A 21,072-nucleotide genomic window follows, 5' to 3' on the forward strand; every position below is an offset into this window, starting at 1 on the left:
ATGTGAATATATATTTAAATGTAATCGCCTATGACCAAGGCAGAATTTTCAGCATCATTACTCCAGTCTTCAGTGTCACATGATCCTTCAGAAATCATATTATGATTTGCTGCTGGAGAAACATTTATTATAATGATATTAGAAACAGCTGAGTATAATGTTTTAGGTTTCTTTTATGAGCAGAAACTTCAGAAATACAGCATTTATCTGAAATATAAACCTTTTGTAACGTTACAAATGTCTTTATCATATTTTGATCAATTTAAAGCATCCTAAATAAATGCTTGATATAAAAAATAAATAAATAAAAATTATACTGACTCCAAGCGTTTGAATGGAATAGTGTACAATTTACAAAAGCTTTTTATTTCAGATAAATGCTGATCTTTGGATCTTTCGATTCATCAAAAATTCCTGAAAAATATAAAAATATTCTGTACTCAACTGTTTTAAATATCGATAATAATAAATGTTTTATGAACAGCAAATCAGTATATTAGACACTGAATATATATGACACTGAAGTCTGGAGGAATTATCCTGAAAATACAGCTGCGCATCACAGAAATAAATTACAGTTTAATATATATTCACATAGAAAACAGCTATTTTAAATAGTAAAACAATTTCACAATATTATTTGTTTTGCTGTATTTCGGATCAAATATATGCAGGCTTGGTGAGCAGAAGAGACTTCTTTAAAAACATTAAAAATCTTTGACAGTCTATTTTAAACTTAATTAAACAATTTGATTGCAATATAATCATTTGTTTACATTTCATGCAATTGAAGTAAAAATAATATTTTTTTAATCCAGCTAAATTGGTGGTAATCTAGTCTCAAAAAGGTTAATAAATGACAAAAAAAATAAAAAAATCTAATAAATGACACACTCAAATAGACTGGCATGTGTGGAGAATTTCTTCAGACAGTAATTCAGCAGTGCTTTCAGCAGCATGCAGTAATTAGACAGATGGTCATTTCTCCATCTGTGGCTGTGATAAGAAAAGGAAACTGCATGTTAAAATAGCAGGAGTGTCACTGAATCCCTCTGACCTTTAGATCTGGGGAAGAGCCTGAGCTTCACAATCTGACATTTGTCTGAAAAGTTCTGTCCTTTAATACACAGCTGCATCCAGAAATAATCACGTTTAGTAATATGTACTTTGGCGCCACCTTGAGGTCACACAAGAAAACATCACTGAAATGCAAGAAATAAATTAAAAAACTACTTTAAATGTCAATCAAATTATATTGACACACACATACATATGTATACCCACAGAACTTATTCTTAATTAATTTAATCTCCAAAATCATTCAGTTGGCAGCTCAATATATGTTAAATGTGAAAACCAAATCGTAAACTACTTGAAATCTCCGTAAACTGGATCACCTATAGTTAGACCACAAGAGTGCAGCAATATCCTGTGAATAAAGTAATATCTTCACCCCATCTGTACACACACCAACATACAGTGTCATACATAATATCCTCATCATCTGTCAGCTGCTCAGTAACAAAGAGGCTGAGATATTTCACCTTCTCAAACACATTAAGATCATTATCAGACAATTAGATTTTACCACTGATTCTCTTTTGCTATAATAAATATAATCAAAGGCCTTCAAACATTTACACCAATCATCAGGCTCAGTACTAGGGCCACTAATCTTCACGCTTTATATGTTACCCTTGGAAGATCATCAGGAAACATGGTGTTAGCTTTCACTGTTATGCTGATGATACTCAGCTCTATATTTCTTCGCGGCCCGGTGAAACACACCAATTTGAAAAAGTAATGGAATGCATAGTCGATATAAAAAACTGGATGACGAGAAATTTCTTACTGCTAAATTCAGAAAAAAAACAGGTGTTAATTATAGGACCTAAAAACTCTGCTTGTAATAACCTAGAACACTATCTAAGACTTGATGGTTGCTCTGTCAATTCTTCGTCATCAGTTAGGAAACTAGGTGTGCTATTTGATCGCAATCTTTCCTTAGAAAGCCACGTTTCTAGCATTTGTAAAACTAGCTAGTAAATTAGTTAAAAATGCCTATCCATACCTATACAGCTATGATTTGCAAACCCCAAACTGACTCAAATGATTCGCGAACCCGCTACGAACTCCCGAACTGTCTCAAATGATTCGCGATCCCGCTCTGAGCTCCCTGAACAAACTCAAATTATTTGCGATCCCAAACTGACTCAAATGATTCGCAATCCCGCTCCGAGCTGCCTGAATAGACTCAAATGATTCGCGAACTTGCTCCGAACTCCCGAACTGGCTCAAATGATTCGCGAAACCGCTACGAACTCCCGAACTGATTCAAATGATCCGCATTAGTCATTCAGCGCTATTATGGCTGCGGTGTGACAAGCAATGAATGACGCGTCTCCATGTGAACCATAAAGCGATACTAAGATTGATAATGGTCGCCTTGAAAAACGTTTAAACTTACGTATGAAACGATTAAGTAAGGCTTACATTTAAATGTGTCTTTGTTTTGTTTTGAGTATATGGTCAATAAATAAAGGAATTAGAAAGATGGGCACAAAACCTGTTTGTCATGTCTCTATTCCCCACACTTTGAGAAACACTGAGCAAATTTAACAGCTAACTTAGCAATAGGGGCATAAAAAATTGGTTTTGGGAGCTTGCTGCATGAATCCGTGAGTAGGCTACAGTTTACAAATCCATGGGAACGGATTGCGAAAGTGTGTGCGCAGATTATGAATTTGTGGGTACAGATTCAAAAACCGAGGGTACGGTTTACAAAATCTGAGCGCACGGATTTGGGCTAGGATAGGACATTCGAACTAGAAAGACACAGCTTGCATTTGACTAAAAGGTTTTTGTCTTTATGCTCAACTAAAGTGAAATAATGAGCATATTAATAATGAGCGATCTGTTTAGTTTTTGAATATACTTAATACTGTTAAAAGGCACATCATTTAAACAATAAAGGAGTTCACATATCACACCTAAACACGCGTGGAAAACGTAATTTGAACTAGCTACTAAATTAGTTAAAAATGCCTATCCATATACAGCTATGATTCGCGAACCCCAAACTGACTCAAATGATTCACGAACCAGCTCCGAACTCCCGAAATGACTCAAATGATTCACGCTCCAAACTACCAAACTGACTCAAATGATTCGCGAACCCGCTACGAACTGAAGTGATTCGACTCCCGAAATGATTGGCGATCCCGCTCCGAACTCCCGAATTAACTCAAATGATTCACGCTCCGAACTCCCAAACTGACTCAAATGATTCGTGAACCCCAAACTGACTCAAATGATTCGCGAACCAGCTCCGAACTCCCGAATTGACTCAAATGATTCACGCTCCGAACTCCCAAACTGACACAAATGATTCGCGAACCCGCTACGAACTGAACTGATTTCGACCCCCGAAATGATTCACGATCCCGCTCCGAACTCCCGAACTGAATTAAATTATTTGTGAACCCCAAACTGACTCAAATGATTCGCGAACAAGCTCCGAACTCCCGAATTGATTCAAATGATTCACGCTCCGAACTCCCAAACTGACTCAAATGATTCGCGAACCCGCTCCGAACTCCCGAACTGATTCAAATGATTAGCGATCCCCAAACTGAATATAAATAAATAGCAAAACACCTGAATAATATTTTCAGAATCAAAAACTAAAGTGGCTTCTGCATCATAAAAGCTATTGTGTTGAGCTCTTAAAAATGTTACTTTCACAGCTTAAGTATGAAAACTATCAACAATGGACAAAATAACACAAAACATTTTGAAATAAATAAATGAAAGTAATCTGAACTAGTCAGAATCAATTTCGATATATATAAATGCTGTTTAAAAATGAAATCTATCAAGCTAAGGAGCCGGCTGACCGGCGACTCCACAGTAGAGACAGGCTGCATGTTTTCAACAATGTTCCACTGTATAAGAAAAACATACAGAGAATCACTTAAGACACTTTGCTGTAGACCCATTCCACATAATAATATTCAGTAAAACTGTATGTTAACACATAGGAGCTTGCTGCATGAATCCGTGAGTAGCATACAGTTTACAAATCCATGGGAACGGATTGCGAAAGTGTGCGCGCAGATTATGAATTTGTGGGTACAGATTCAAAAACCGAGGGTACGGTTTACAAAATCTGAGCCACAGATTTGGGCTAGTGATGGGAAGTTCGATTCTTTTCCGCGAACCGGTTCTTTCGGACGGTTCGATTCAATAAACCAGTTGAAAAAACCAGTTCATCGGTTCTTTCACGCTCAACGTAATGACGTCATTGGCGATGACGTAATGGCGTCACGTCTATCAAATATTCAAATATATAAAGTCAGTAATCATAACTTTAGTCAGTTAAAACCTCATAATCATGAAAAGTTTACATTTGAGTTTTGCAACAATACCTAAATACAGTAACAGCAATAATGTGCATATGAGGATTTAAGTCTTCAAGATATAAAGTAAATAAATTAGGTGTCATCAGCGCAGAAACCATGATCCACTTACTAAACATAATCCATTGCGATGTATTTGTTATTAAATGAACTTACGTTTCGCCAGATTGCCCTTCATCCAAGCCCTCGAAATACCCGCGCTCATAACATTACTAGTACAGAATCAGAATCAATCACCAAAAGAATCCCTTCGGTTCAGACATGCTGTGAGTCAGTTGGCTTCACGCTGAATCGCGCATGCGCAGTATCATCAGTTCATCGGTTTTCAATTCGGACGCGTCCGACAGAAACGATTCTCGGTTGAGTGTACTGGTGATCCGAAAACCGATGCAACCGGTTCTTGACTCGAGAACGAGAATCGCTCTCTAACCGGCACGTGCTGCAGTTCAGTATCATCAGCTGCTCTACTCGCGTTCATGTTCTGTTTACTACAAACTCAATTTGTGAATGTCATCATTAACTATAAATACAGTACAGATATCTCATAAATCATCCCTTATTCCTATTAAACATAAGAGTCTTTAGAGTCTTAATTATTGTCCAACTTCCCTGAAAACTCATTTGGCCTATACATTATATACAATATACAGATTGGAAACATTAATCTAAAAAAATAATAATAAAAAAAATCAAAATAAAATTGTATCACACTTTCCGATGTTTAACAAAATACTTACAAAATTACACGCATGCGCAATATCATCAGTTCATCGGTTCTCAATTCGGACGCGTCCGACAGAAACGATTCTCGGTTGAGTGTACTGGTGATCCGAAAACCGAAGCAACCGGTTCTCGACTCGAGAACGAGAATCAGCTCATCGGTTCTCAAATCGGACGCGTCCGACAGAAACGATTCTCGGTTGAGTGTACTGGTGATCCGAAAACCGAAGCAACCGGTTCTTGACTCGAGAACGAGAACTGCTCCAGCAGTGGGCGTGTTTGTTCATTATCTGGCTCGGCTCGGTGTTCATCTTCAGTTCGGTCTTCACAGCATTTCATTCAGTGTACTGTTTGAGTAAATGGATTACCCCGGGATATTGGTTTATTCTGACTCAGAGGGAGTGTCAGTCACGTTAAAAAAGTTAACAGCTTAAGTAATTTGTGGATTTATGCTTATTGGAGACGTGAACCGTTTCAAACGATTCAGTTCGATTTGGTGAACTGGTTCAACCGGTTCACTAAGAAGAACCGGTTAAATTGAACGATTCGTTCACGAATCGGCCATCACTAATTTGGGCTAGGATAGGACATTCGAACTAGAAAGACACAGCTTGCATTTGACTAAAAGTTTTTTGTCTTTATGCTCAACTAAAGTGAAATAATGAGTATATTTCCACTTTGAGAAACTCGTGTTGCTCTCGCCTTGACTCGCCATGACTGCCGCACATACTTGAATAAACAGAAACACGCCCACAGTGCGTCTTCGTGTTTACAGTGGTTGGCATCCACCAATCCTACAATGCGTCGCTGCTGCAAACAGGTTAGGCTGCACTTCAGTCAAAATTAATTAATTAAAGAAAAATAGAACTATAGGGTTCTTTACTCAACTCCAAATAACCTTTTATGCTAAAAAGGTTATATTATGACAAGAAACTCTTCATGTGATATTGATTAACAACATAAAATGATATAAATACATTTTCTAAACCCCATATCTTGAATTTTGAGATACGAACCCTCTACGAACTGAACTGATTCGACTCCCGAAATGATTCACGATCCCGCTCCGAACTCCCAAACTGATTCAAATGATTAGCGATCCCCAAACTGACTCAAATGATTCGCGAACACGCTCCGAACTTCCGAACTGACTCAAATGATTCGCGATCCCCAAACTGACTCAAATGATTCGCGATCCCGCTCCGACCTCCCGAACTGATTCAAATGATTCAAGCTCCGTCTCCCAAACTGATTCAAATGATTCAAGCTCCGAACTGACTCAAATGATTCGCGAACACGCTCCGAACTTCCGAACTGACTCAAATGATTCGCGATCCCCAAACTGACTCAAATGATTCGCGATCCCGCTCCGACCTCCCGAACTGATTAAAATGATTCAAGCTCCGAACTCCCGAACTGACTCAAATGATTTGCGAACCCGCTCCGAACTCCCGAACTGATTCAAATGATTCGCGATCCCTAGGACTGGGAATTGATTTAAAAAATAATTGATTCCTTGATTCTGAGGTTTTGGGAATTGAGAGTCGATTCCATTAAGGGGAATCGACTCTTCATTCAGAGCCTTTTCAGTTCAACAAAGATTATCTATGGGAGTTTCTCAAACGGAAGGCTGCACACATTTAAATACATGAAAATAATCTGAAAGAAAACGAATCGGTAATGATCATCTGGGATTTAGCCTCCCATTTGAGAAGCGCCAATCACTCCCTCATGCACGTTTAAATAAAAGATTATTTAAATTTGTATATTTATATTACCTTTAACTGGAGAGCAAGCCTGAGCCTGGCCCGAGCCCACGTAAGATGATATAAATTAAGCCCGAACCCGACCGAACCCATCGGGTCTCGTCCTGTTCGGGCAGAGATCTTCGAAACGGAGGCATAGGAGAAAGGAGAAGGGCTAAGGGGTAGAATTGGGATTGGGCCTTACTCTTATCTGATTGGTTCAATAAACACATCATGTGTCAATACATTTATCTTAATTTAGTTCAGGATAATTTTTGCTACCGGAATGGTACTTTTAGTGTTTAATGGTAATTTAAAAGCATTTCTTGCAAACGTAATTTATGCTTACAGTCTCATGTACACTTCCACAAATATTACCCTTCGCATGCAAATCTTTATGATGTTATTTTACCTTTATACAGGAATCAGAATCAGACTTCCCAAAATTTCCAAAAATTTCAGAACCAAACCACCCTACCTAATACTGTGACAGCAATTCTCTCTCATGTTACCATTAGACTCCGGTGAACTGAGAAAACAGTAATTTGACACATCCATGGAGAATCGATGAGCTGCTGACATGAACCGAGAACTGATGAAGGAGAAGAATGTAAGTTCCCTTTCGAACGTTCACTCCCATCATGTATGGGAAAACTCCTTTTTCCTTTCTGCTGAAGCCTGATTTGTTCACGTTTGTGTAGCTACACAAACCAATGGCGCTTTAGCTATATAAGTCGCCCTGTAAAGCCATTCATCAGATTATTCTCCTTCATAAATGAGGATCATCTCTTCGCAGACACTTCTGCAAGAAGAAGTTGAGGAAGATGCTCCATCTCTGATCACCACCATGGAAGAAGCCAAAGCAGCGAATGCAAGCTTCACTGTAGGTATCCGGCATCCGAGCAAGAGCAATTTCCATAAGAGTACATTTCCAGTGTGCGTTGTTCCAAATGTCGCCCTGCAAGTGTGGTTCGGTTAAGGGGCTCTTGAACGATGGAAATGGGCACAGCGAGTGTGCCGCCTGCCTTAGCCATGCCCACGCAGAGGATCTGCTTGTTGAGGGCTTGTGCTCTTTTTTGAGAGTGTGAGGAATGGGGTGACTCTGGCGAGGAGCCTGAAGCAACCCCGCCCTCTCAGGTGCTGAGGCCGAAGCCAGATGGTGAGCTAATTCACATTCCTGGCAAAGACCAGGTCTCGAGTGTTCGGCTCAGGACGAGCCCGCCCATGGCTTACTGGACAAATGGTTCCTGCCAGAGACTCGCCAGCAATCTTCCCGCCAGCACCCAGCCCCATTCTTGCCAGCCGTCCACGGCGTGGCGAGACCCTACTCGGCATGGGTAAACCCCTCTACTGCAGCAGCTCTCACCACCGTTGATGGCGCACATCTGTGCCCACCATCTGCCCTTGGCTTAAAGGGCCATGCAGTGCATCCATCTATGCCTGCAGGACCACCTCAGCCATCACAAACAGGGCTTATGCAGCAGCTGGACAGGCTGGCTTGGTGCTGCATACAATGGCAATCATCCAGGTGTTCCGAGCCAAACTTCTCCACAGTATATACAAGTCTGGCCAAGAGCACCAAGAGGCCTTTAATTCAGATCTTGCTCTGCGCACTACTAAGGCCACAGCGCAACGATCGGCAAGACCATGGCCAGCCTGGTGTTGTTGGAGCGCCACCGCTGGCTAACGCTGACAGAGACCACGAATGCTGAAAAAATGGCCTTCCTCGACACGCCATTCTCGCCAAAAGGGATATTTAGCTCCACTGTGCATAGTTAGACTGAACGGTTTTCAGAAGCTCAGAAGACATCACTTACACGAACTTAGACTCCCCACTTTTTCAAGGCGAGCTCTTGCTCTCGCCTGCTGTTATACGGCTTGGACAGCCATTCCGGGAATCTCGAGATGGGTTTTGGAAACAATTCGATGAGGCCACTCACTGCAGTTCACTTGCAGGCCGCCCCACTTCAGAGGCGTTGTTCAAACTTCTGTCCCGGACAACAAAGCTATTATTTTCCGGCAGAAGGTGCAAGCACTGCTTGCAAAAGGTGCTGTGGAAATAGTGCCCCCATCAAACAGCAAGTCAGGCTTTCTCAGCATAATTTCCTCATTCCAAAGAGAGAATGTGGGCTCAGACTCATTCTAGATCTCAGACATCTGAACAGCATGCTTATGCGCCGGTCATTCAAGATGATGACGGTCAAAAAAAATTTGTCCCGAGGATTGGTTTTTAACTGTGAATTTGAAAGATACTTACTTTCACATAAACATAGCCCCCCCATCACAGACCGTTCTTGAGATTCGCGTTCGAGGGACTGGACTATTAGTATGCAGTTCTTCTGTTAGGACTGTCCTTGACCCCATGCACTTTTACGAAGTGCATAGACACGGTTCTGTCCCCTCTCAGGCAGATGGGAATCCGCATATTGAACTACCTCGACGATTGGCTGGTTTTAGCCAGATCAGAACGAGAAAGCTTAGGTTCCTAATAGAGGAGAAACCAAGGACTGTCCTTTATGTGATGGACTGTTTTTCTTATCCACTGGTTCTGCCTGTTTGATGTTGAATTGTGTCATGTTGAATAATGAATGTTTGGTGTGACTGATTAATACATTTGACTCATGAGTGAGATTGGTCTGGTTGGTCCCTTATTTCATGTAGCACTTAAACTTAACTGATAGATGTTACAACGTTAGTCTAAAACGTTAGCAGTTAATTTTCTGCATTTCTGTTTTGAGCTGTGCGCACTGAAGATGACCAGTAGAGTGACTCATAGCAAGATTTAATAAACGGGATTCAACTCATAATTTCATATAGAATACGCTTCATTATTTATACAACATAACGTTAATATTAAGACAAAGATAAAGGGCCCGAATGCACGTGAACATATCTGCGGGGCTCTGAATGCGAACTCCTTTTGCGTTCTTCAAGAAACAAAAATACATCTTATAGCAGGTGCTTAGCATGAATTATGGGAATAACTACTATTGAAGTGTAAACTACTGGCAAAAAGGTGTGCTGTATGAATGCAATAAGTATTTTATTTTATTTTTTTTAAACTGGGTACAATGAGGTGACATTCTACTCACCCTTTAACCATCGATCATTAAAATTATATTTCAAAGTATAAAAGCATTAAAGGGGTCATATGATGCTGCTAAAAAATAACATTATTTGGTGTAATGCAATGTGTTTATGTGGTTTAAGGTTCAAAAAACATATTATTTTCCATATAATGAACATTATTGTTTCTACTCTATGCTCTGCCGTTCTGAAAAACGTTGATTTTTACAAAGCTCACCGTTCTGAAAAGCAAGGTGTGCTCTGATTGGCCAGCTATTCAGTGCGTTGTGGTTGGCCGAATACCTCAAGCGTGTGACAGAAATGTTACACCCTTAACATACTGAGATGCCGTTTCCCAACAGGATGAGTCTCAGTCCAGCTGCACTGCTCGTGAACATCCCATCATGGGTTCTCTTTTAGCAGTTCAGTCAATGTACTGTTAGGAGTAACTGAATAACTCAGGATATTGGTTTATTTCACATCAGAAGGAGTGTCAGGCACATTTTTTAACTGAATAATTTAAGTAATCTGTGGATTAGTGTGTACTGGACATGCAAACTGTTTCAAACGATTCGGATAGATTTGGTGAACTGGTTCGACGAAGAAGAAGAAGAAGATCCGGTTAAATAGAAAGATTTGTTCGCAATCCGGACATCACTAGATGAGACAAAACATATAAATCCCATTACAAATGAGGCATTTGCTGCATCCTGTGTGGACATAATTACTGATTATAATGACTTACGTGTTGTGTTGCGTATCGCGCTGCGTAAACATAAAAGCATGTCTGCATTTGTGATCTGAGAAGCAACAAACAACAAACCTACTCTACACTACTCAAAACTCTTGTTTGAATCATCAGAGGCAAATCATTTAGAATAATTTTTTTATATATTAAAAAAAAATTAACGTTGCTTACAGGTTGTGAGTCAGAAGCTCCAGATCCTTCTGAAAAGTGGGAACTTCCCAACTTTATAGAAACAGCTGTTGTTCCACAGACTCATTGCAAACTACTGGTTCAGGAAACAGTCCTCATCCTCCATGAAATGGGCAGCACACATCTGAATATTTGGGTTGAACTGTTCTGGATCAGTGTTGTAAATACAACTTAACCACTGAGTTCTAGTCATGTCCTCTTTTGGAAGAACAAACAAAGTTTGAACATGACATATTAATAGGGTTGTGTGGTATTGACAAAAAAAAACAGTTTGTTCTGTATGGTAAGAATGTGTTTAGTATGAATGTAAAAAAAAATGAATGTCCCAAGCTCACTGGGCTGAAAGCATAGCTGAGAGCAATGATGAAGGCAAGACTACCAGTGTACTGAGTCTAAAGAATGTGCAGGATTTGTAAAGTGCAAGTACAATAAAGAAACAGCACTGTTTAACAGCTGTTTGGATCTTATGGATGGAAGTCAGCCTCCAGAAGCAGATAGTGATGACAAAGGAAACGATGAGGAAAAATCTTATTGGTCATACTTTAAACAATTAGCAGCATTTTGGGCCTGGTTACATGGCTATTACTGTAAGGTAAGGTGGTGAGAAGTCCATGGCTGTGTCCGAAATTGCATACTCTGTAATCTGTACATACTACATTCACCATGTTTTCAATGTCACATTACTTACCATCATCACTATCATTCAGAAATCCTCTTCTGTGTCCTCATGGAGCAGTAAAGTGTCCATCATATGCACACTTCAGTATTATGCCACAAGTAGTAGGTCATCCTGGTACTTTGTGCCTACTCTTTTATAAGTACTATGAATTCTGACATACTTCTTGGTCGCATACTTCGTTTTTCACCTCATATATAATATGAAAGAATGCAATGTCAGATGCAGCTCCTGTCTTAATGAGTGATTCATTGAATGATTCATTCAATTAGATTTTTTCAAACCAGCTTAATCATTTAGAAACAGGTCGGCAGATCATAATAACTCTTTTACTTGCGTTACATACTGTATAAAATCATGCTTTGAGTCCAAACACAGAACATATAGTGAGTGAGAGGATGCTGAAGACCAGCGTTACTAGGATTAAACATCACTAGATCATCTACATACATAACATGATTCACTAAAATATAATCCAACGCCTTCAAACATTTACACAAATCATCAATATAAAGAAAGAACTGGGGTCAAAATCCCTCCTTGTCTAACACCATTGTTAACCCCAAAAAGAACCAAAACAGTATTGCCCCATTTTATTTGCATAGGCATACCAATAAACCATATACTTCTAATGTAGTTATAACTATATCTAAAGAAAAAAGCATTTTAGTTGACAGTATAAATGATCTATATGTGACCCTGGACCACACAAACCAGTAATAAGGGTCGATTTTTCAAAATTTAGATTTATACACCATCTGAAAGATGAATAAATCATCTTTCCATTGATGTATGTCTTGTTAGGAGGACAATATTTGTCAGAGATACAACTATTTAAAAATCTGGAATCTGAGGGTGCAAAAAAAATAAAAATTGCCTTTAAAGTTATCCAAACAATGTTTTCAGGAATGCATATTACTAATAAAAAAAGTTTTCACATATTTACAGTAAGAAATGTACATATCTTCATGGAGCATGATATTTACTTAATATCCTAATGAATTTTTGCATAAAAGAAAAATAGATAATTTTGACCCATATATATGTATTTTTGACTATTGCTACAACTATACCCCATATATAAGACTTAAGACTGCTTTTGTGCTCCAGGGTCAAACATAGACAATATATAGAAATAGCTGTGAAACAAAGAGATTAGGTCACTAAAGACAGTCAAACTGAAACTCTGCACTTTGGGTGAATTGTAAGCATTACTCCAAATGTGGTATAAATGTGTTGCAGGCTTGTAGTGGAATAGATGATGTGTGAATGACAACTAACACTCAAGCTCAGTTTTTTAGGTTGGTGGGTTCACAGGATTGGATGTGTGTACATCTGTGTTAAACTTCACCATCTCACCCTCACGTCATCCTAAACCTGTAAGAGCTTCATCTTCAGAGCACATTCTTCTCCTCCGTGTCACTCTCGGTGCCATTACTGAGAGTACCACGATGCATTCTTGTGGTGCTGCTGTAGAACATGTATGCTTTTTCTGGGTGTAATACAACTAATCAACTTTTTGAAAGTACCGTACTTATTGATAGTGGTTTGTAGGTTGTATCGGAGGACACAATTCCCTTGTCTTCCACAAATTTAACAGGCCTACATTCTGAAGTAATATACAGACTGTGCTAATCTGAGTACGCGTGGTTTGCTGGAGCTTGTTGACTGTAGCAGCCAGGATTGTGCTAACTGCAGAGCTCGCTAAAACATATGCTTTGAGTTCAAGAGGTATTTCAGGCTAACTGCTTTGATGATATGCAAATTCCTTATTGCTTATAGTGCAAATGAGTTCGGATTTATCAGCGGCTTCATCTGGATGAGTTTTGAATTTAATATATTCCCTTTAGAGAGACAAGGAGATCTTTGCGTAATCTTCACTACAGCTTGCAAGGTTAAGATGATGGCTGGAGGTCTGTGGTGGTGCAGTACAGGGTGCATTGTATGTGTATAAAGTATATGGTAACACTTTAGAATAAGGTTCCATTAGTTAATGTTAGTTAACTACTTTCGTTAACATGAACTAAGCAAGAACAATCCTTCTACAGCATTTATTAATCTTAGTTCATGTTAATTTCAACATTTACTAATGCATTATTTAAATCAAAAGTTGTGCTTGTTAACATTAGTTAATGCACTGTGAATTACCATGAACTAACAATGAATAACGGTATTTTCATTAACTAACATTAACGAAGATGAATAAATACAGTAATAAATGTATTATTCATTGTTTGTTCATGTTAATTAATACATTAAGTAACATTAACTAATGGAACCTTATTCTAAAGTGTAACCAAGTATATATATATATATATATATATATATATATATATATATATATATATATATATATATATATATATAATTATTATTATTATAATTATATTTCATTATTTCTATTTAATTTTCTCTTATTTTTTTGCACAGTCTAAAAAGAGTATGCCAGACCTACATTTCACTGCTTGTTGTATGCCATATAACTTGTACGTGACAAATAAAATCTTGAATGTTGAATATTAGTGATGTCCTGTTCGTGAATGAATCATTCTTTTGAAATGGTTAGAAAATATAGGAGCAGCTCTCTAGAGATGGGTAATCACTGCAAACTCACAAACAAGTATTATGGCAGGTAAAGTACTTTAATTAAACTTTCCCCAAAAAATGTATGTTGTAGGCCACACATATTGTATAGGCAATGTTGCATTTAGTCTGCAGTGTATTATAACTGTATTGTAACTGTATTATATTTACTCACAATAAGATCTTATGTAGAAGCCATTCTATAAAACTAAAAGAAGATAACTCCAGTCATATGATATTTCCATAACGTAAAATGGAGTCAATTTGCATCGGTCTGGTCATTTGCACACATTGACTGAACTAAAATGAATGGGTGTCAAATGTAAATGTAGTAATTTATCTATAATGTTAGGATCCTTCTGTGTCCAATACTCTCCTCACAGTTTCACCACTGATGTGAATAGCCTTGAATTTATGACCTGGACACACAGGCTTAATTTATTGGAGTAACAGATAATAAAAAAGAGTTCAGATAACCTGTCTATAAAAACAGAGGGTTTCTTTCTGGAAGCACATCCTTTTTGACCGTGTTATATTAACTTCAAGTATCTACAATCAGCTTTATTTTTGTTTTCTGACTGAGTCCGGTGAAGATGCATCTGTTTGTCTCTGTGCTGCTGGTGTTGGGCTTTCCCTTCATCATGACTGAAGTTGTAGATTCATTCAGTAAATGCAATGGCTTTTTTTTCAAAAAAGAGCCTCCAATGATTAAGGGCATTCTGGAGAAATCAGTTTCACAGGATAATAACCGATACAAACTAATTTGTCAGAGATATAATAAAAATTACAGATTTGCAACTCTCTACGACACAAACAATAAGATTCCTGTTTTCTCAGCTTACACATATACTAAGAGACAAGGAACATTTGGAAGACCAAGTGGATGGATGATCGAACCACAGGTGATGTTTCTTACAGTTTCTTCTTTCTTGATTTACAACTTCGCTTGAGAGAAACTATTTTAGGTATAGTCCCCATGGAATCAAAACTGATGTTTTTTTACTAATGCTAACATATTAGTATGAATATGTTAAGCCTGATTCAGACTACATGATTTTAGCATAATTTTTAGCACAATCTGCTTGACGTAGGGTGACGGGAATTCGTAAATGACATTACGCAAGATTCAATTGTGTGATCTCATGTAGTGTGTTGTAGTCAATGACAACCGATGCTATACGATGCTTCATGATGTCACCACAGAAAGACTAGCATGTTTAATATTTTTACTGTCATCCACGACAAGTTCTGTCACATCACATTGTGTTCACTATCAGGTTTTCTTTATTTTTAGGGGTTTTCTGAAGATAAGACACACAGTTAGCTAGTCATTGTTTGTTTATGCTTATGGCACATTTTGTCTAGTCCTGCTGTATCAATGACAGCACGCACATTGTTAAAGATGGCAAGCGGTAAATGATGGGGTAGCAACATGTAGTCTGATATGTTTCTTGTGCACGACACGACAAGATTTTTGGAATCTAAATTGCATAATCTGACACATTGAACGTCATCACCAACATAAGAGTTGTGTAGTCTGAACCGGGCTTTAGCCTTAATGTTATAACATTAGGAATGATAAATTATCATAAATTATTTTTTTAAACTGGGTACAATGAGGTGACATTCTACTCACCCTTTAACCATTGATCATTAAAATTATATTTCAAAGTATAAAAGCATTAAAGGGGTCATATGATGCTGCTAAAAAATAACATTATTTGGTGTAATGCAATGTGTTTATGTGGTTTAAGGTTAAAAAAACATATTATTTTCCATATAAGTGAGCATTATTGTTTCTCCTCTATGCTCTGCCGTTCTGAAACATGTCAATTTTTTACAAAGCTCACCGTTCTGAAAAGCAAGGTGTGCTCTGATTGGCCAGCTATTCAGTGCGTTGTGATTGGCCGAATGCCTCGAGCGTGTGACAGAAATGTTACTCCCTTAACATACTAGCAGTTCAGTCAATGTACTGTTAGGAGTAACTGAATAACTCAGGATATTGGTTTATTTCACATCAGAGGGAGTGTAAGGCACTTTTTTTTAACCGAATAACTTAAGTAGTTTGTGGATTAGTGTGTACTGGAGATGCAAACCATTTCAAACGATTCAAGTCAAGTCAAGTCACCTTTATTTATATAGCGCTTTAAACAAAATACATTGCGTCAAAGCAACTGAACAACAGAACACATAAAGATTCATATAGATTTGGTGAACTGGTTCGACCGGTTCACTTAGAAGATCCGGTTAAATAGAAAGATTTGTTCGTGATCCGGACATCACTAGACGAGACAAAACAAATAAATCCCATTACAAATGAGGCATTTGCTGCATCCTGTGTGGACATAATTACTGATTATAATGACTTACGTGTTGTGTTGCGTATCGCGCTGCGTAAACATAAAAGCATGTCTGCATTTGTGATCTGAGAAGCAACAAACAACAAACCTACTCTACACTACTCAAAACTCTTGTTTGAATCATCAGAGGCAAATCATTTAGAATAATTTTTTTTTATATGAAAAATGTTACGTTGCTTAAAGGCTGTGAGTCAGAAGCTCCAGATCCTTCTTGCAAAGTTAGAACTGCCCAACTTTATAGAAACAGCTGTTGTTCCACAGACGCATTGCAAACTACTGGTTCAGGAAACAGTCCTCATCCTCCATGAAATGCGCAGCACACATCTGAATATTTGGGTTGAACTTTTCTGGAACAGTGTTGTAAATACAACTTAACCACTGAGTTCTAGTCATGTCCTCTTTTGGAAGAACAAACAAAGTTTCACTTCAACGAAGCACACAGCGTCTCCACGACATGGCGACAGCAAAAGAGAGAATAAATGTTAAACCTTCTTTCTTTGTGTGAACATTTAGGTGGTATTATGCAAATTTTCCCACATAGTGACGTAGACAAGGGGGCGTGTTAGAACGAGCCATTTCAGGAGGGTGTGGTTGACCTTTAACTTTTATAAAGAATATTTCTTTGGATTCTAGACTTTAGTCTTTGCAACTTTACAGATCTTCTTTATGCACCAAGAGCTTGCAACACTCCAAAGAGAAAGGAAAATTTTTAATCGCATAATACTGTATGACCCCTTTAACAAATTACATAAACAGACCATGAATAACCCCCCTCCCAAACACACATTTATCTTGTTTTACATATTCAAATTCTCTGAGTGTTTCACTGAAAATTTCTTTCTCTTTTTCAATTATAGTTGGATATTATAACAGATGAAATGCATGTCCCCTGTGTCAGTCAGGCTTGTACAGAAAACTACTGGAACAAAGAATATCTGAATCGGGGTCACTTATTTCCCCATTCCCATACAGCTGATAAAGACACTAGCAAATCTACATTCACACTGACCAACATTGTGCCACAGAAGAAAAACTTTAATGGTGGAAGCTGGAATCACATGGAGAATAAAGTTAAAGACATCATGGATTATAACTGCAGGGATGAAAAAGACAATAATAAGGTCTTGGCCTATGTGCTGACAGGAGCTGTACCAAGCCAAAACAAACTGAATGAAAAAGTTAACATTCCCTCACACATGTGGACAGCATTCTGCTGCTATAACAGTGAGGACTGAATAAACTGGGAGTCCCAAGCTCACTGGGCAGAAAACGTAGACGAGAGCGAAGAAAACCCCAAAGTTATCAGTAAACAGAGTCTACAGGATTTGCAGGAGTTTCTAAAGAAAAAGTATAATAAAGAATACACACTGTTTAAAGGTGACTGTTCAACACTTTTAAAAAGAAGATGATAGTAAACTTCCTAAAGAAAATAGTGATGACCAGCAAAATGATGAGAAAATATCTTATTGGTCATACATTACTGAATTGCCAGCAAAAGTTTTGGCCTGGGTTTGTGGCTAAGTCATGCCCTGTTAAGCTTGTCTAAATGTGAAGATGTCATGAAATAACAACAGTTACAGATTTCTTTTATTAACACAGCCACTGTCTACTGTATGTGTCATATAACCAAAAAAATAAGTAAATATTTTACATGTAGCCATTTTGCAGATGCTTTTATTGAAAGCGACTTAACCTGGGAAACATAAACGATCATCTGTTGAACATGACATATTAATAGGGTTGTGTGATATTGACAAAAAAAAAAAAGAAAAAAAAGTAAGAAAACAGTGTGTTCTGTATGGTAAGAATGTGTTTAGTATGAATGTAAAAAAAATGAATGTCCCAAGCTCACTGGGCTGAAAGCATAGCTGAGAGAAATGATAAAGGCAAGACTACCAGTGTACTGAGTCTAAAGAATGTGCAGGATTTCTAAAGCGCAAGTATAATAAAGAAAAGACACTGTTTAACAGCTGTTTGGATCTTTTAGATATGGATGGAAGTCAGCCTCCAGAAGCAGATAGCGATGACAAAGAAAATGATGAGGAAAAATCTTATTGTTCATACTTTAAACAACTGCCAGCAGCTTTTTGGGCCTGGTTACATGGCTATTACTGTAAGGTAAGGTGGTGAGAAGTCCATGGCTGTGTCTGAAATTGCATACTCTGTAATCTGTACATACTACATTCACCATGTTTTCAATGTCACATTACTTACCATCATCACTATCATTCAGAAATCCTCTTCTGTGTCCTCATGGAGCAGTAAAGTGTCCATCATATGCACACTTCAGTATTATGCCACAAGTAGTAGGTCTTCCAAGTACTTTGTGCCTACTCTTTTATAAGTACTATGAATTCTGACATACTTCTTTGTCGCATACTTCGTTTTTCGCCTCATATATATAGTAGGAAATTATGCAATTTCAGATGCAGCTCCTGTCTTAATGAGTGATTCATTGAATGATTCATTTTTTCAAAACAGCTAAATCATTTAGAAACAGGTCGGCAGATCATAATAACTCTTTTACTTGCGTTACATACTGTTTAAAATCATGCTTTGATTCCAAACACAGAACATATAGTGAGTGAGAGGATGCTGAAGACCAGCGTTACTAGGATTAAACATCACAAGATCATCTACATACATAACATGATTCACTCAAATATAATCCAAGGCCTTCAAACATTTACACAAATCATCAATATAAAGAAAAGACAGGGGTCAAAATCTCTAACACCATTGTTAACCCCGAAAGGAGCTGAAACATTATTGCCCCATTTTTATTGCCCCACTGTGCTGCTAGCATTGATCTGTCCAATAGTTCACCCCAAAATGATAATGTTGCTAGCATGTTTTACCATGTTGCAAGCTTGATTTAACACATTGCTTGTGTTGCTGAACTATTTTAATGATGTACTTCCTTTCTGGGCCTTGAATGTGATAGTTCCCTTGCTGTCTATGCAGGGTCACAAGCTCTCGGATTTCATCAAAAATATCTTAATATGTGTTACAAATTTGAAATGAGGACTTGGGAATGACACAAGGGTCAGTAATTAATGACAGAATTTTTATTTTTGGGTAAACTCAAGGAAAGTCTATGGGACTTATTGTAAATTATATTATCCATTTAATGAAAATGGATCTGTTAGAAAAGATAAAGCAACCCGATTCAGATCAGTCTGACCTAAGTTTGGTGGTTCTAGCTAGAAAGCTCTAAGAGGAGATTTTATTTACTTTATTTCTGAAAATATGAAATGTTGCCTGACTAAAATAAGCTTTTAATCTGATATAGTGCTTGAAAAAAGTTTGGAAACATCATGATTTTTAAATAATTTTAATGAAGTCTCTTCTGCTTACCAAGGCTGCATTTATTAATCATCATATTAGAATGATTTCTGAAGATCATGTGACACTGAAGACTGGAGTAATGATGCTGAAAATACATCTGTGCATCACAGAAATAAATGACAGTTTAACATATATTCAAACACAAAGTAGTTATTTTTAAACTGTAATAATATTTCACAATATTACTGTTTTAAAAGTATACTATAAATGAAGCCTTGGTGCGAATAAAAAAAAAAAGTACAATCTGTAATGTTTTGATAAGTGTTGTATTATATCTTAGATTTATTTTAATAAAAATAAAAAATGGTGAACAGTAACCATGAAAAAAAAAAAAAAAAAACAGATGAGAAACAAGAAGAGCAGATGCTATTTCACAGGTCAAAAGGTGTTAAAGAACATTTAACACTTAAAATTACGCCTGCCGATTCTCAGAAAGTGTGACCTGCTCGAGTTTACAGAATTAGATGTGTGAGTGTGTGGGTGAAGGAGGGTTAAAAATCATTGTTCCTGCCTGCAGAATGATCTACGTGTGTTAGAGAGGAGCATTTAAGTCCCAGCAGAGACCCATTCTGAGTTGAGGGACCTGAGCACACTCCTCGTATGAAGAGAAGATGAAGCTGTTTATCGTGAGCGTCTCCTGGCATTTTCATGCATCTCATCTGAACTTGTAGACAAATTCAGTAAATGCGGTGACTTTTTTTTCAATCAAAAGCCTCCGGTTATACCTGGCATTCTGGAGGATTCAGCTGCACAGGAAAATAATTATAAAACAATATGTCAACGATATGAGCAGAGTGTAAAATATGCGACCCTCTACAACACAACGGGGAAGATCCCTGTTTTCTCTGCTTATAAATACACCGGAATACAAAAATACAAGAAACTGACTAAGATTCCCTGGATGATCGAGTCACAGGTAACATTTCTTACAATGACTTAAATGTGGCATAGAATGCTTCATATATTTGCTAGAGGTTGTAAAGCAGAATGGTTGTTTTACTTCTTCATTTTATTCTCTTATTTCATTATTCTTGTTGTTCAGTTGACTGTGTTTCTTTTATAAAGCTTGAACCTGTAGGTTCTGGGATGCATGAGCCATTCGTCAATCAGGCTACCACTGGAGACTACTACTACGATAACAAACAAAACGTTAGTCCTGGTCACTTATTTCAGTCCGTTATGCAGCTGATAGAGAAACTGCCGAGTCTACATTCACACA

The 21,072-nt window shown here is 37.7% G+C and overlaps 1 pseudogene; it reads left to right on the forward strand.

The window, feature by feature from the left end:
* The first annotated feature begins 14,153 nt into the window (after positions 1-14,153).
* Positions 14,154-17,914, forward strand: LOC113061961 (endonuclease domain-containing 1 protein-like; annotated as a pseudogene).
* Positions 17,915-21,072: the final 3,158 nt, after the last annotated feature.

This window comes from Carassius auratus, chromosome 44 (genome assembly GCF_003368295.1).
Source record: "Carassius auratus strain Wakin chromosome 44, ASM336829v1, whole genome shotgun sequence".
In the NCBI taxonomy this organism is placed as follows: domain Eukaryota; kingdom Metazoa; phylum Chordata; class Actinopteri; order Cypriniformes; family Cyprinidae; genus Carassius; species Carassius auratus.